Genomic DNA, 12152 nt, shown 5'->3' on the forward strand with positions numbered 1-12152 from the left:
ATCTCATTTTTAAGGTAATATTTTCTTCAGTGGTCTTTTGGACCTCCTTTTCCATTTGGCTAATTCTGCCTTTCAAGGCATTCTTCTCCTCACTGGTTTTTTGGAGCTCTTTTGACATTTGAGTTAGTCTATTTTTTAAAGTGTTGTTTTCTTCAATATTTTTTTTTCAGTATTTTTTGGGTCTCCTTTAGCAAGTCATTGACTTTTTTTCATGGTTTCCTTGCATCATTCTCATTTCTCATCCCAAGTTTTCCTCTACTTCTCTAACTTGCTTTTCCAAGTCCTTTTTGAGCTCTTCCATGGCCTGAGACCAGTTCATGTTTTTCTTGGAGGCTTTTGGTGTAGGCTCTTGGACTTTGTTGACTTCTTCAGGCCACATGTTTTGGTCTTCTTTGTCACCAAAGAAGGATTCCAAAGTCTGAGACTGAATCTGGGTGTGTTTTCGCTGCCTGGCCATGTTCCTAGCCAACTTACTTGACCCTTGAGTTTTTCATTGGGGTATGAGTGCTTGTAGAACAAAGAGTACTTTGTTCCAAGCTTGAGGGGATGCGCCATTGATTTCAGAGCTATTTCTATACAGCCAGCTCTGCCACCCCAGCCCTTGCTCAAGAACCACCAACCCGGACCTGACGCAAATCTTCAGCAGGCTGTGCGCTCCTGCACTGATTTGCCACTTAATTCCTCCCACCATGTGGGCCTGGGGCCGGAAGTAACTGCAGCTGTAGTTCTGTAGCTGCACCTCCTCTGCTGCCCCTGGGGTGGTGGCTGAACTGCAAACTCTGTCCCCAGCAGCTTTTCCCACTAACCTTCTCTGTTATCTTTGGTGTTTGTGGGTTGAGAAGTCTGGTAGCTGCCACAGCTCACTGATTCAGGGTGCTAGGGCCTGTCCTGCCCGGCTCCTGGTCTGGTTGGTCCTGCTGCCTCCCACACTGAGCTCTGCTCCCCTCCACTCTGTGCATGATAGACCTCATCCAGCGACCATCCAGGCTGTCCTGGGCTGGATCCCTGCTTTCCTCTGCTATTTTGTGGGTTCTGCAGTTCTAGAATTTGTTCAGAGCCATTTTTTATAGGTTTTTGGAGGGACGTGGTGGGGAGCTCATGCAAGTCCCTGCTTTCCAGCTGCCATCTTGGCTCCACCCTCTGATGATGCAATTCTTTAAAGAGGTTTTGATGAAGTAAGAGATGTTGCTATGTCTACTCTCATACCCTCATTTGTGGAACTTGAAAGCTTACAGACATTTTAAACATTGAGTTGTATTTCTGTGTGTGAAAAGTCCACTTGTAAAGGAGATTAGAATGATGCTCATTGAATGGCATCACATCCCTCCTTCTATCTCACCAGGTTTTCTTCTTGGCAGGCTGGACTGGCTTACTGATTCTTTGGGACTTTCTATGCTTCATCATTTCTATTTTGACTCAGTCTTCACTCAAAGCAACTTATTCCATTGGCTTCAGTGTCTGCAAGAGAAAAAAACCATGAAGAAGGAAAGAAAGAAAAACAAATGAAGGAAGAAAGGAATGAAAAGAAAGAGAAAAGAAGTAAGGGAAAGCACATACTTCAATTTCCTAACTTTAGGCTAATGGAGGACAGGGACAGTAAGAAAACTCACAGAAAATTCCATTTAGCAAAGAATTTCTCCTTCACTAACTAAAGCTGCTAAGAAGAATCCAAATGGCCTGGTCCCTGTTTTGTCTCCTTTCCCCTTCTCAGCCATGGGGCTAGTGTATTAACAAGCAGTGAAATAAGCCAGGCAGGATACAAAAGGAACAGTGTGCTTTTGTGGGGGCAGTTCCTTAGGTATGGAACAGATAGTTCTGTGAAGTCAGAGCTTGCACTAAGTACTATACTTAAGTACTAAAGACTTAATCATATGTCCTGGACAGACAGTCTCAAGAGAAATTGTCCATTTTTTCCCTTTCAACAAGCTGCCCAAAATGTTGCTGTTTCCTTGGCTGAGAGCCTCGGTATACAGGACCATAAAGGAATAGTTTCAGTGTTCTTTTACCCCAGAAAAAAAACATTTATTCCCCCTGCTCCTTGGAGCTTTTTTTGAGAAGGGCAGAGGACATTCATGTGGTCAAATGTCAAAGGAGCTTTTGACCAAAATTCATGATTTTATAGCCCCATGGAGATCTGACTACAATTGAGAAACACAGCATGGTGTAACGGGAGGAATCCTGGATTTGGAGTCAAAAAAATCTGTTTTCAATCCTGCTCATTGTATAGTTGAGAAAACTGAGCCTCTTAGGGGTTCAAAGATTTGCCCATGGTCACAGAGCTAGCAAGAAGTGAGATTCAAAGCCACTTTTTGCATGACTCAAGGTGCTTTTCCTTCCATAATAGATTGCTTTTGAACTACAAAATGAATAGTAGGGCTAGATTACTTCTGAGACCTCTTTCAGCCTCAAAATCATGAGTTTTGAAGAATGGACAACAAATTATTTGGTGCTTTGAAATGATTTCCTTTGCATAAACTTTCTGAAGATACAGTGTAGAGGGAATTGAAAACAAGATAGCAATTAGCTGGATGTTTTTTCTCAGGCTGTTTTTCTCAGAGAGATTGTAGCAGAGAAGGGATTTACTAAAAGAATCATTTTGCCTCTTGGATTCCAAAGCTATGATTTGGAGCCTGTACTTGGGGGTGTGTGCAGTTGGTGGTAATTTATTACGTTGTGAGTCTTCATTTGTTTTGGGCTCATTTTGTTGCCTCTGGAGCAGCAGGTGTCCGGGTGGGTGATAACCACTTCTGAAATGGTCCACAGCAAGTATGCCAGTGGGTTGGAGAACAGAATAGACTAACACATTCATTTAATAACTTTTGGCAACACTTCTATCTTAAAGGAATGTTTTATTGATGGTTGTTTATTTTATGTCAGTTACTTCCTAGTACTTTTCTCTCTTGCCCAAAAAAAACCCTTTATTTTTTTAAAAAATATTTATTTATTTTTAGTTTTCAACATTCACTTTTCCCCCTACTTTATAGTATTTTATTTTTTCAAGTTACATGCAAAGATAGTTTTCAACATTCATTTTATAAGATTTTGAGTTCTAAATTTTCCCCTTCTCTCTCCCCCCCTCCCCAAGACGACATACAATCTTTTATAGACTACACATGTACAATTGTATGAAACTTATTTCCACATTAGTAAGGTTGTGAAAGAAGAATCAGAACAAAAGAGAAAAACCCTGAGAACAAAATAAAAAGAGAAAATAGTATACTTCTATCTGTATTCAGACTCCATAGTTCTTTCTCTGGATACGGATAGTGTTTCTGTCATGAGTCTTTTGGAATTGTCTTAGATCATTGTGTTGTTGAGAAGAGCTAAGTCTATTAAATTGGTCATCACACAATTTTGCTGGTACTGTATTCAGTGTTCTCCAGGTTCTGTTCACTTCATTCAGCATCAGTTCATAGAAGTCTTTCCAGGTTTTTCTGAAGTCTGCCTGCTCATCATTTCTTATAGAAAAATAATATTGCATTAAATTCATATACCACAACTTGTTTAGCCATTCCCCAATTGATGGGCATCCCCCAATTTCCAATTCTTTGCCACCACGAAAAGAGCTGCTATAAACATTTTTGTACATTTGGGTCCTTTCCTCTTTTTTGGTCTTTTTGAGATTAAAAACCTAGTAGTGGTATTTCTGGATCAAAAGGTATGCACAGTTTTCTAGCCCTTTGTCCATAGTTTCAAATTGCTCTCCAGAATGGTTGGATCAGTTCACAACTCCACCAATGATGTATCAGTGTTCCAATTTTCCCATATCTTCTTCAACATTGATAATTTTCCTGTTTTGTCATATTAGCCAATCTGATGTGAGATGGTACCTCAGAGTTGTTTTAATTTGCATTTTCCAATCAATAGTGAGTGTTTTTTTCTTATGGCTAACAATAGCTTTGATTACTTCATCTGAAAACTGATCATATCTTTTGATCATTTAATCTGATTTTTATAAATTTGATTCAGTTATCCAAATGTTTCAGAAATGAGGCCTTTATTAGAGGAAATTGCTTCAAAAATTTTTACACAATTACTATTACTAACTCCATCCTTTTCCCTGCATTTATTCTATTCTCTCTCTCTCCTTTCACCCTGTCCCTCCTCAAAAATGTTTTGCTTCTGACTACCCCCTCCCTCAATCTGCCCTCCCTTCTATCACCCCCTTCCCCTTGTCTTGTTCCCTTCCCCTCCTACTTTCCTGTAGGGTAAGATAAATTTCTATACCCAATTGATTGTGTATGTTATTCCCTCTCTGAGCCAGTTCTGGTGAGAATAAAGTTCACTTACTCCCCATTCTCCCACCTCCCACCTCTTCCCCTCCACTATAAAAGCTTTTCTTGCCTCTTTCATGTGAGATAGTTTACCCCATTCTACATCTCCCTTTCTCTTTCTCCCAGTACATTCCTCTCTCACCCCTTAATTTTTATTTTTTAGATATCATCCTTTCATATTCAACTCACGCCTGTGACCTCTGTCTCGATACTCTCCTTCTAACTGCTCTAATTATAGGAAAGATCTTATTAGTTACAAATATCATCTTCCCATGTAAAAATGTAAAAGGTTTAGCCTTAATAAGTCTCTTATGATTTCCCTTTTCTGTTTAATTTTTTAATGGTTCTCTTGAGTCTTATACTTGAAAGTCAAATTTTCTATTCAGCTCTGGTCTTTTCATCAAGAATGCTTGTAAGCCCTCTTTCTCATTGAAAGCCTATTTCCTCCCAGAGGATTATATTCACTTTTGCTGGGTAGGTGATTCTTGGTTGTAATCCTAGCTCCTTTGCTCTCCAGAATATCATATTCCAATCCCTGCAATGTTTTAATGCAGAAGCTTCTAAATCTTGCGTTATCCTGACTGTGGCTCCATGATATTTGAATTATTTCTTTCTGGCTGCTTGCAATATTTTCTCCTTGACCTGGGAGTTCTGGAATTTCACTAGAATATTCCTGGCAGTTTTAATTTGGGGATCTCTTTTAGGAGGTGATTGGTGGATTCTTTCAATTTCTATTTTACCCTGTGGTTCTAGAATATCAGGGGAGTTTTCCTTGATAATTTCTTCAAAGATGATGTCTAGGATCTTTTTGTCATGGCTTTCAGGTAGTCCAATAATTTTAAAATTCTCTCTCCTTGATCTATTTTTCAGGTCAGTAGTTTTTCTAATGAGCTATTTCACATTGTCTTCTATTTTTTCATTATTTTGGTTTTGTTTTATTGTTTCTTGATTTCTCATAAAGTCATTAGCTTCCATCTGCTCTGTCCTAATTTTTTAAGGAATTATTTTCTTCAGTGAGCTTTTATACTTCCTTTTCCATTTGGCCAAGTCTGCTTTTTAAGACATTCTTCTCCTCATTAGTTTTTTGGACCTCTTTTACTGTTTGGCCTAATATGTTTTAAAGGTGTTATTTTCTTCAGTTTTTTTTGTATCTCCTTTACCAAGCTATTGACTTGTTTTTCATGATTTTCTTGCAACACTCTCATTTCTCTTCCCATTTTTCTTTTAAATCTCTTATTTGATTTTCAAAATCCTCCTTGAGCTCTTCAATGGCCTGAGACAATTCATTTTTTTCTTGGAGGCTTTGGATGTAGGAGCTTTGACCTTGTTGTTTCTGGATGTGTGTTTTGATCTTCCTTGTCACCATAGCAACTTTCTATAATAAGAGTTCTTTTCTGTTATTTCTTATTTTCCCAGCCTATTAGCTGATTTTAACTCTTCGTTAAAGTAGAGCTCTGTTTCCACGGTGGAGGGAAAACTGTTCCAAGTTTTGAAGACTTTGTGCAGCCATTTTCAGAGACACTTTTAGGGACTTGTAGGTTTTCAGTTCTTCCAAGATGGTATGATCTAAGGAGAGGTGTTTACTACTCTCCCTTCCTGTGCTCTGCTTAGTGAGTGACCACAAACACTCCTTTCTGCCCTGGAACTATTATGAGAGTCCCCCTCCATTATGGGCACAAGTTCTGCTATTCCAGTGCTCCTCACCCTGGGACTACTACACAGGATTGTAACTCAGATTTGAGCATGGGCAAAGAAAAAGAATCCTGCCTCAGTACTAGCAAAAAGACCTTTGTAATCTCCTTCTGACCAGTTGTTCAACCCTCTTATCTGTGAGTGGCGACCTCTGGAAGAAGTCACTGCTGCTGCTGATTCAGTTACTCCCAAGGCCTGCTCTGGGTTTGCTGTGGCCCAGTCTGTGCTGCTGTGCCTGCACTGGACTTTGCTCCTCTCTCATCCCGGTGCAACAGACCTATCTTGCTGACCTTCTAAGTTGTCTTGGGCTGCAAATTTGTGTCATTTTGTGGATTCTGCTGCCCTAGAATTTGTTTAAAGTAATGTTTTGAAGGTATTTGGAGAGGTTTTGGGGAGAGCTCAGGTGAGTTTATGCCTTTACTCTGCCATCTTGACTCTGTCTCAGAACCCTTTCCTGTAACAAAGGGAAAAATAACCCAGTTAGTCAAGACAAACTATCACAATTACATCTGACAGTGTATATGGCACTTCATAGCTGTACTCTACCACTTCTGGTAAGGAAGAGGAGTATTTCATCATTATTCCCCCATCAATCATTTTAAAACAAAATTGAGTTAAGCTGGTCGAGTAAAACTTCATAGGCTCATAGATCTAGAAGTGGAAGCGATATTGCAGGCCATTTAAGTCATCTTCCTTGTTTTATAGATTAAGGAAATGGAAGCTCACAGAAGTTAAATGACTTGCCCAAGGCCACACAGGTAGTATGTGGCTTGAATTCAAGCTCTGTGATGACAATTTCAGTGATCTTTTCACTAAACCTTGAATGTTTCCTCCCTGTAAATAGGTGCTGGAGACAGAACACATTTACCTATAAATGCCAAGATTGTATATCCTCGCTGAAAAAAAGGTAGGATAGCTGTAGAGTCAATAGGTGACATGTGTAAGAAATATGTGTGAAAAGGTTTAACTCACATCACCTGCTCTGGAAATTCTTGTCTCTGCATAGAGACCTTATGCAGAACCCTTGCTGATGTTGTTCATCCTTCGTTCTCAAAGAGGACCGGTGACATCATGAGAGCAATGTCTTGACTCATGATTTAATTGGATTTGAGGGAGGCAGAGCTGTGCAAAGTCATTAGCTTTTCTCTCTCCTCCAGAGTCTTAAGAATCCAGTGGCAAGACAAAGATGAAGATGACTGGTGATGGCTCAGGATGCAGTGGGTGACCTTGGCCTTTCTAAATTAAGGTCTTTTCTAGGTCTGAGGTTTGTCTGAGGCCACACCCATTCAATGACTAAGGACTAAGAATTGAGAGAAAAGATGTCTCAATTTACCATTCCAAAGATATCAGTCTGGAAGGGGAAGAGACTCAAAGTTTCTAGCCATACATAAAACAATGGTTATTTATTCTCATTCTAAGCCATCCAAATGTATACATTTAGGTAATCTTACACATGTGCCTCACTACTAAGTTTAAGGCTACTCCTCTCATGGATGCTGTATGTATTTGTGGGAAGGGGTGAACCAGGTTCTTAGGAGAAAATTTTGAATCTTTACCATGTTATCTGAGAGTAGTAGTAGCCACCCTCCAGGTACCCAACCTGACAATTTGAATGGAAGTTGGGATATGCTGGTATTATTTCTCTCCTCCCCTCCACTCCCCTCCCCTCCCCTCCACTCCCCTCCCCTCCCCTCCTCTCTCTCCTTCCTATTTCCCCTTCTCTTCTTCCTCCTCCTCTTATTTATTTTTAAAGCTGGGAAAAATTACTTTTGTCTTGCACAGTTTTCATTTTTGATTGCTTGAGACATAGCTGTGAAAAAAGTCTTTAAAAATTCCATCATGCTTTAAATTCTATACTTTCAAACCCAAATCATTCTGGATTTCATGGAATGGCCAATAATAGACCCAACCCAAGCCTCTGTGGCCCATTGTTTAGATTTCTATGATGTAGAATAAGTGTAAATTGCATTTATTTTGTGTTCTGACTAGAAACTCCAAGGTCTTTCCTTCTCAGATTGATATTTTTGAGATGGTAAACTGGGACATCTTTTGTGTCAGTACTTACCTGTCCTTTAGTCATCAAATGACTGTGATCTCAGACAAAATGAGATCTGGGAAAGACCTTAATTTAGAAAAGTCAAGGTCACCTACTACATCCTGGGCCATTACCAGATGACTCTAGAGGAGTAAATGAGCCTGGTGACTTTGTGTGCCTCTGCCTCACTCAAATCCAATTCACATGTGAGTCAAGACATCACAATCAGGATGTCATTGGTCCTCTTTGAGAATTATGGATGAATAATACCAGTAGGTGACAATAAAAGTTCAGACAGTGACTAATTTCAAATACTGATTGCCGTACACAGAGACTAAGGATTTGTTGTTTTTGTTGTATATTATTCAGTCATTTCTAACTTTTCATGACTCAATTTGAGGTTTTCTTGGCAAAAGATACTGGAACAGTTTGTCATTTCCTTCTCTAGCTCATTTTACAGATGAAGAAACTGAGGAAAATATGGTTAAGTGACTTGACCACGGTTACACAGCTAGTAAGTATCAGAGACCAGATTTGAACTCATGAAAATGAGTCTCCCTGACCCAGAACTGTGAGGTAGTTTGTCAAATATTACCCCCATTCTCCAAGTGAAGAAACTGAGACTCAGAAGTCAAATTACTTGCTTAGAGTCACAGATCTAGTAAATATTATAGGTGTAATTTGAATCCAGGTTACTCTTGATTCCTTGTCTAATATGATTTCCCACTATACCATAATGATCATTTTAATATTTTGAAAATTTCCACTTTTCCCTTTTAATGAACTATCTTAAAACTTCTCTGGGCTCACATCCATGACCTAGTTCTTGAAGGAACAAAACAAGAATATCATATTCCTTATTGACACAGATAGGACTAAGGCAGATGACAATTGATTTCATATTACAATCTAGTCCAATTAAAAAAACATTTATTAGGTACCTACAGTGGGCAAAAGGCCTTGTACTGGATGCTGGAGATACAAAGATGATATGAAATAGCTCCTACCCTCTCTATGAGTTTACACTCTATGAGAGCAAGAGTAAAAGATGTAGACAGATGATTCTATTCCTGCTAGTTTGAGAAGCAAGTGAACACTAACAATAGGGGTGGTGAGGAAAGACTTCCTGTAGAAGATGGCACATGAAGCAAGCCTTGAAGGGAATGAGGGGTTTTAATAGGCAGAGGTGGGCAGGGAGCATTTTCCATACATGGGGGGACAGCCTGTACAAAGTCATTGAGGTGAGAGAAAAAACATTGAACCTTGGGAGGAATAAGTAGGTAAATTTGCTTGGAGTTTAATGGGAAAGGGGAAAGATAATGTAGCACTAGATCCCCAAATCCTTTAACAATCAAGTAGAGGATTTTTCATTTCATCACAGAGGCAGTTGGGAGTCATGTTAGTTTCTGGAGGGGAGACCTAAACAGACTTCTGTTTTAGGAACATAATTATGGCAGCCCCACAGAAGAATTATTAGAGAGGGAAGAGACCGAAAGTTGGGAGTTCAACTAGTGTACTATCTATTGTAATAGGTAATGATAATAGTCTGAAATATGCAATGTATATTTTTCAAATCAGTCAGTCAATCAATCAACAACAGTTTAAGTGATGACTACGTGCCGCCCCCTGAGTTAAGTAACGGAGAAACAAAGGAAAAAAAGTGAAATGGACTCTACCCTCAACTGGATTATATTCTAAAGAGGTTGCAGAGGTAGAACCAAGAAGACTTAGAAACTGGTTGGATATTGAAGGGCTGGTATGTACAGAATCTAGGACAATCCTGACATTCTGAATGTAGAAAAACTACCTTCAATGTGAAATGAAATGCTCACTTAAAATTCAACTGTACTCTTTATTTCTTTATTGTATCTTTCCCAACTTACCTGTTATAACACCAGCAGGAATGGGGAGGAGGGACATTATTTTCATTTTAATAAAAACAATAGCTAATATTTATATAGTGCTTATTGTGTGCCAGACATTGCTAAGCAATTTATAATTCTTGTCTCATTTGATCCTCTGACAATCCTGGGAAGTGGGTACTATTATTATCACCCCCATTTTACAGACAAGGAACCTGAGGCAAACAGAGGGTAAGGGACTTGCCCAGGCTCACACAACTTAATAAGTGTTTGAAGTTGGATTTGAACCCAAGTCTTTCTGACTCAGGCCCAGCAATCTATGTACTGTGCCAGCTAGCTGCCATTTAACACTACCTGGCCCATCAGATGACTGTAGTCTGGTAGCATTCCTTGGCTAGATGGTTTACTTTCATGGTTTCCTCCTCATCACCTTCCTTTTGATCTCTAAACCATGTGCTCTGGATTCCTACTTCATTCGAAGGTTAGGACCTCCCCTTTTATGGCAACGGTTACCTTCATGCTCTATATAATTTTTATTTCTTCATCCTTCCCACCTTGTAGTAGAATGTAAGTTTCCCAAGGGAAAGGACCATTTCTTGCTTCAGTATTTGTAACCCCAGTGCCATGCAAACAGGGGAAAGGATCATACCTGTGATTTCACCTATCTAGGGAAATCCTAGATAAGAAAACTCCCTCTACCAGTTCAAGTTGTTGCCTTGTCTGTGATTTACAGCCTCAGAAAATTGCCTAGGGTACTTTTATGTTAATTGACTTTCCTTGGGTAACACAGCCAATGTATCTCAGGGGCAGCACTTGAACCCGGATTTTCTTGACTTTGAGGGCAGTTATCTCTCCACGGTGCCACACTGCTTTGCATGTTGGAGGTGCTTAATAAATTCTTGTTATGTTCAACTGTATCCCATAGACTTTTCCCTGACATCAGGGAAGATTGCCTCTTAAGTCAAAAGATAATAATTTCAGAAGCCATGGAAGAGAACGGTATGATGTGCCTGACAGACTGGAAACAGAGACTTGCTCTTCTTCTTTGTATTCCTTTCTCTTTACGCCTTTCTTCTATTTCCCTTGAGCTCTGACATTATCATTGAGGGCGATGAGAATGAGAAAGAAGAGAAACACCTAAAGGTGACTGCCTGCTGTAATGATGATGCCAATTTCCATCCACTACAGACGTATCCCCTCCCCCAAACCCATTTTGAAATTATGGGCTGTCTGTCCGTGGCCTCCAGGTGGTAGAGTGAGGGCCGTCTGCTTTCTGCATAGAAGAGCAACCTTGGCACTGGTGTTCTGCTTCTTCCTGCATCTGTCTCCCTTGATGTCCTAGGACTAAAGAAAACGTATGAGTGGTGACATACTATATTTTCCTTGACTGTGGGAGAGGTCAGCAGAGTATCGCTGTTACTGACAACATTCTCCATAAAGGACTGCAGAGAAACAAAAAGCTTCACTGCAAAGCAGGAGCAAGCAAAGTGCTACATTTATATGGCTGGTGCCAAGGGACAAGGCTATCACCCACACTGTGTTACAGGAAGAGAGATGCTACAGGGATACATAGCAGACAACTGAAGCCAAACTCTAGACCGAATCCACAGTTTCTGAATCCTTAGCTCCCTTTAAGGTTTAGCCTGACTGCCACATCCTACTGGAAGCTTTTCCTAATTTCCCTCACTTGGAATGGCTTGGATCCTCTTGAAATTACTTTAGTTCTAGACTTAGAGTTAAGAAGTCATGAGTTCAAATCCTACCTCAGATATTTAGGAACTTGGGCAAGTCAAATTACCTTACAGAGACCTCAGTTTCCATATCTGTAAAATGGAGATGATAATAGCACTTACCATGCAGAGGTATTAGGCTAAGGGTAAACTAAGATAATGCAGGTAAAGCACTGTGCAATCCTAAAAGCAATATATAGATGCTATCATCATCATCATCCTCCTCCTGATTTACTGTATACATGGTACCTCCAAAGTATTGTTGCAGTTTTAAGCTATTTTGGGGTTTTGAATCACAAAAATGATTTTATCTCAGAGCTCATAGGGACCTTAGGGACTCTATAATATGACCTCATCCTAACTAAGAATCTCTTTTATAGTTTCAAGTCTTCTAGTGAGGAAAAAATCTCTAACCTCCCAGGGCATCCTGTTCCACTTGGGATAACTCATTATTAGCAGGTTTTCCTGATAGCAAGCCTGCTTCTCTGCATATGTGAGTTCTAATTCTGCCCTCTGGGACCAAGCAGAAATAAATTTGAATATATTTTTTACACAACAA

The sequence above is a fragment of the Trichosurus vulpecula genome, chromosome 5, assembly GCF_011100635.1.
Source record: "Trichosurus vulpecula isolate mTriVul1 chromosome 5, mTriVul1.pri, whole genome shotgun sequence".
Classification (NCBI taxonomy): domain Eukaryota; kingdom Metazoa; phylum Chordata; class Mammalia; order Diprotodontia; family Phalangeridae; genus Trichosurus; species Trichosurus vulpecula.